Genomic DNA, 6,098 nt, shown 5'->3' with positions numbered 1-6,098 from the left:
TGTTGTGGACTTACTTACTGGACTCTGTGTTGATGCCCATGTCATGTGTACCTACTGCCAGGTGTGGAGTCTACGGGGCAGAAGCTGTTTCAGGAAAAGCCAGAGGAGTATGCGGCCTGGCTCGTGGACCACTTGGACAAGTGTGAGGTGAACTATAAAGGTAAATTATATCTGTTTGCACAGACATATTTGAATAGAGTTTATTTCAAATTTAAGCAACTTACTCAAATAATATATAGCAAATTACAAGTAAATGTAATAGTGATGAGTGGATATTATTTTCCATGCATTCCAGTGAAACTGAAAACCAAAACCAAAGGCATGGATGATGGATTAAAAAAAAAAGCGTCATAAAGACAGATCATCAATTTATGATAATAATAATGAAAGTTGTAACACATGCGTAAAAATCCAATTTGTATCTTGAATAGTTCAGGGCATGGGGGAGTGCATGTGTGTGATGAAAATAATAAGAAAACACACACAGATAGATAGACAGACAGAGAGAGAGAGAGAGAGAGAGAGAGAGAGAGAGAGAGAGAGAGAGAGAGAGAGAGAGAGAGAGAGCTGTATCTACAGCATCAAGAGAGATTCACAAGTCTTCAGAATCAACGGGCTTCCCAGAACTGAGGGAGCTAGAATAGTGGTCAGGGGATGGCAAATAGTACATGTATGTGTGGCACAATACAAGTGTATTTAAAAACGTTCAAATGGTATAAATTAATGCATTATGCTTAACGTTTACAATCTAACAATGTTCAGTGCACCTATACCTGCTGCTAGAAATTTAATATTCAGTAATTTGGTAATTCCATGTTTATTTCATTTTTTTTCCGCATTAATTATAATTGAAGTATTAGCTGGACAATGACTGTGAATAACACATGCGCGCACACACACACACACACTTAAAAAATACTCTGTTTGCAAATTACATTTCTTATTTTGTTCTTGTTTGCAGGCTCATCAGGGATGATGGAGGTGGAAGCAGCCCGTGTCATATGGCGTCGATCGGTGAACACCAACAAGCTTCGCTACACAACACTACTGTCGGACGGTGACTCCAAGACTTTTACATAGCTCAACGACATCAAGCCCTATGGTGAGGATATTCACATTGACAAGGAAGAGTGTGCGAACCATGTGAGTAAACGACTTGGTACAGCTCTTAGAGAGTTCAACTTTGGACCTGCTGCTGCTGCCGACTCTGCCCAGTTCTTCGGATTCTAGACTGGACATCACATGAAGAGGCTTGGAGCAGCCAGGATGCACAAGAGGGTGCGGAACAGTCTGAAGGTTGTGAGAGACAAGCAAAGTAAAAGGAGAGACAAAGTGTGGGCAGCCAAGTCAGAGAGACTGGAAGAACTTGTTCAGCTGGAAGGTGGCCCTGCATATGCTGCAGGCATGTTCTAAGTTTTGACTAAATGTTTTAACTTAGACGGGGAATCGAGATGAGGGTCATGGTGTATGTGTGTGTGTATAAAGTGATTCCGAGGAAACTACTGGACCAATCTTGACAAAACTTAACATGAGAGTTCCTGAGTGTGATATCCCCAGATGTTTTTTTCCATTTTTTGGAAAGATGTCTTTGATGACGTCATATCCGGATTTTTTTAGGCAGTTGAGGCAGCGCTGTATCACCCTAATTTTTCAACCAAATTGATTGCAATTTTGGTAAAGCAATCTTCGACGAAGTCCGGACTATGGTATTGCATTTCAGCTCAAAATCTTAAAAATAAATTAATGAGTTTGCTTGTTAAAGTTGTCATTAAAATCTAATTTTTAGTAACAAATTAAACCTTGACTGCATTGCATTCCTCATTTTTTCCTGAATTCAAAAATATATAGAAATGTCATGTTCACTCTAACAATGTGCTCATAATTACAGAAAATAGGTTTAGTAAGTACTACATATATATGGTCTCATGCTTTGCGGAGACGAGCGTGATCCGTCTCGGTATTGTTAGCCGAGACTATCTAAATGTATCTCGTAGTCTTGGTGATGACTGGTTTGTGGTGTTGATATTTAAGTTTCATACCGATTGACTAAATGTTTTTATATCGCTTTAGGCGACTTGTCATTGTTATTGTGGTTAACATTATTCTCAATCTCATATATATTGTGGTTATTGTACGCGTGCAATTGATGACTTGGGTACGTTTCGTAATTTGGAGCTAGCTTGTGTGTGTGTGTGTGTGTGTGAATGTGAGCGAGTGAGCGAGCTTTTTTTGGTGTGCATGCGTGATTGGGAGTACGAGTGTGTGTATGCATTGTTTGTAACTCGGAACAAACAATTTTCCAGGTGTACTGCACATGTTTGAAATAACTTATGTTTTATGTCTTCCCTAACTTTTAAACGGTGTCTCTAAGGTGTGAAAAACATTCCTCAGTGTGGAATTTGGTGATACATGTATGTATTTTGGGTTTAATTACAACTATCAATGGTTTCAAAACAAATTGTGTGCGTTTTTGCCTTTTCCTCAGTTTGCATGTTTTGACATTTGGGAACAACATGATTTCAAATCTACTGGTTAGATTTCTGTGAAATTCTGCATACTTGTACTTTCACATACTATCTACAGAGTTACCATTTGAATAATGAATCGGAAAAGAAATGTTGGCTTTACGATTTTTTTAATATTAAATTTTACGCAAAATTTCAACATTATGATAAAAAAAATTTTTTTTAAATAACTGTAATACTCACAGAAAAAATAAATGGTAAATCTGTAGATATGATCTAAATCTATATTTATGCAAAATATTGGACAGAAATCGAGCATTTGGATATGGAAAAAACGGTTCCTAAAATCCAATATGGCTGCTGTTTACTTTCCTGTTTCTATAGCAACGACATACACAATAAACAAACACATTAACGTTTTTTAATTCAGAGACCATCAGTATTATAACAAAAGCGACACAAACAGTGCTGATCATCATATATGGAAAATAGCGATTTGGCCCTCACATGGCCTTAAGAAATCACAGAAACCATCCAGAGTGTCGATAAGGGGTATGTGCCCAAGTGGGGGGTGGGTTCTGTGAAGATTGGGAAATATAAACTATGATAAATTTCATACATTTCATTTTTTTGATAAATGTCTTTGATGACGTCATATCCGGCTTTTCGTGAAAGTTGAGGCGGCACTGTCACGCTCTCATTTTTCAACCAAATTGGTTGAAAATTTGGTCAAGTAATCTCCGACGAAGCCCGGACTTCGGTATTGCATTTCAGCTTGGTGACTTAAAAATTAATTAATGACTTTGGTCATTAAAAATCTGAAAATTGTAATTAAAATTATTTCTTTTATTAAACGATCCAAAAACAATTTCATCTTATTCTTCGTCATTTTCTGATTCCAAAAACATATAGATATGTTATATTTGGATTAAAAACAAGCTCTGAAAATTAAAAATATAAAAATTATGATCAAAATTTAATTTCCGAAATCGATTCAAAAACTATTTCATCTTATTCCTTGTCGGTTCCTGATTCCAAAAACATATAGATATGATATGTTTGGATTAAAAACACGCTCAGAAAGTTAAAACGAAGAGAGGTACAGTAAAGCGTGCTATGAAGCACAGCGCAATCGCTACCGCGCCAAACAGGCTCGTCACTTTCACTGCCTTTTGCACTAGCGGCGGACTACGTTCAGTTTAATTCTGTGAGTTCCACAGCTTGACTAAATGTAGTAATTTCGAATCGCCTTACGCGACTTGTTTTATAATAAATTTCGCAAGTTCACACTATTGGGTTCGTTCAAGAAACCCAAGTGGAGGGATGATCTTTTCTCGTGACCAAACCTGGCCAATTCTGAGATGGTGACACTTGATTTTACGGAGAGGACAGCACCTTTTACCTTGTGATTGATGTGGGTGGCCGAGTGGTAACGCACTTGCGCTCGGAAGCGAGAGGTTGCGAGTTCGACCCTGGGTCAGGGCGTTAGCAATTTTCTCCCCCCTTTCCTAACCTAGGTGGTGGGTTCAAGTGCTAGTCTTTTGGATGAGACGAAAAACCGAGGTCCCTTCGTGTACACTACATTGGGGTGTGCACGTTAAAGATCCCACGATTGACAAAAGGGTCTTTCCTGGCAAAATTGTATAGGCATAGATAAAAATGTCCACCAAAATACCTGTGTGACTTGGAATAATAGGCCGTGAAAAGTAGGATATGCGCCGAAATGGCTGCGATCTGCTGGCCGATGTGAATGCGTCATGTATTGTGTACAAAAAATTCCATCTCACACGGCATAAATAAATCCCTGCGCCTTGAATATGTGCGCGATATAAATTGCATAAAATAGGAATAAAAAAATAAAAAAATAAATCCCTGCGCTTAGAACTGTACCCACGGAATACGCGCGATATAAGCCTCATATTGATTGATTGATTGAGTGATGTGGATGGTGAGACTTGATTTCACGGAGAGGACAGCGCGTTTTACCGTGTGATATGGATGGTGAGACTTGATTTCACGGAGAGGACAGCACCTTTTACGGTGTGATATGGATAGTGAGACTTGATTTCACGGAGAGGACAGCGCCTTTTAAGGTGTGATGTGGATGGTGAGACTTGATTTCACGGAGAGGACAGCGCCTTTTAAGGTGTGATGTGGATGGTGAGACTTGATTTCACGGAGAGGACAGCGCGTTTTACCGTGTGATGTGGATGGTGAGACTTGATTTCACGGAGAGGACAGCGTGTTTTACCGTGTGATATGGATTGTGAGACTTGATTTCACGGAGAGGACAGCGCCTTTTACGGTGTGATGTGGATGGTGAGACTTGATTTCACGGGAGAGGACAGCGCCTTTTACCTTGTGATGTGGCGTGCGCAATAAAAAGACCTTGCCGCGGGGAGTTTAAAGAGAAACACGAGGATTACTGTACTTTTAAGGCGGGCTTACGGGGTGGATATTCCTGGGGCCGGGGCAAGTTTAATGTGCCTAATGAAACCCCCTAGCAAAAACCATGGGATAAAGGACCACCCTTGTTTAGATTGCAGGCGGGTTAGACGGTAAAATATGAGTTTGCGTGTGTGTATGTGTGTGTGTGTATGTGCGTGTGTGTTTGTGTGTGTGTGTGTTTGTGTGTGTGTGTGTTTGTGTGTGTGTGTGCGGGGTTAGGGAAATGTGTGTGTGCGAGTGTGTTTGTGTGTGTGTGTGTGTACGTGTGTGTGTGTGTGTGTGTGTGTGTGTGTGTATGTGTGTGTGTGTGTATGTGTGTGTGTGTGTGTGCCGGTGTGTGTGTGTGTGTGTGTGTATGTACTTCTGCTCCATCTGTTATTGCTGTTCCTGAAGTTGCCAATGTTGCCGCTGTAGTTATCGCCGTTGCCAGTGTTGCCCGCTGTGTGCACAGTTATGAACGTTGCACCTATCATTTCTGGATCGTTGAGAAAAAAAACTTAACATGTAACGTTTAACAGTCAATGTGCAAGGCTTCCCTGCAAACACTGCGACTTCAGGGCTGTGTGTTCAGCCCAAACAGTGTTTGCACAATCAGTTGGTATAAATCAGCTTGGCAGTCACTTCATTCCTGACAATGGTAGCATTTGCTCTTATTGTGTAACCGGAAAACACGAACGGGTTTATAGTACGTATAGTACGTTAATGTAACGTATTCCCGAGAACAATGACTCTTTGGTGTAGATTTCTGTTCGCACATTATACATGCACGCAACATTTAAAGACATAGTCCTCGCTTCCTGTTTCTGTGTAAATCATGATTACAGCGGTTCCATTCTGTTCTGTTTTTTTCTTTGGTGTGTTTTTTCCCTGTATTTTCCATGTCGCTCCAAAACCTCTCCCTCTTTCATTGCGAAACGCTATTCAGGGGAGGGGATGTAGCTTAGTTGGTAGCGCGCTGGCTTTGTAGCCAGTTGGTCGCTATCAACGTGGGTTCGATCCCCACGTTCGGCGAGAGATTTATTTCTCGGAGTCAACTTTGTGCAGACTCTCTTCGGTGTCCGAACACCCCCGTGTGCACACATGCGCACGAAAAAGATCCCACGTTCACAGCGAAAGTCTCAGGGCTTGGAAAACACGAAGACACGCATGCATCATCTCTCGTCTCTGATTATATCATGATCGTAT

At 40.6% G+C, this 6,098-nt stretch overlaps 1 long non-coding RNA gene across 1 annotated transcript; it reads left to right on the top strand.

Annotated features, from left to right (window-relative positions):
* The first annotated feature begins 6 nt into the window (after nucleotides 1-6).
* Nucleotides 7-2,817, top strand: LOC138959921 (uncharacterized). Its single transcript, XR_011453828.1, has 2 exons — nucleotides 7-160; nucleotides 962-2,817. It is a non-coding gene; the product is annotated as an uncharacterized lncRNA (long non-coding RNA).
* Nucleotides 2,818-6,098: the final 3,281 nt, after the last annotated feature.

The sequence above is a fragment of the Littorina saxatilis genome, linkage group LG2 (assembly GCF_037325665.1).
Source record: "Littorina saxatilis isolate snail1 linkage group LG2, US_GU_Lsax_2.0, whole genome shotgun sequence".
NCBI lineage: Eukaryota > Metazoa > Mollusca > Gastropoda > Littorinimorpha > Littorinidae > Littorina > Littorina saxatilis.
The sequence above is the reverse complement of the archived record's forward strand: the minus strand, read 5'-3'. Positions and strand labels throughout refer to the sequence as shown.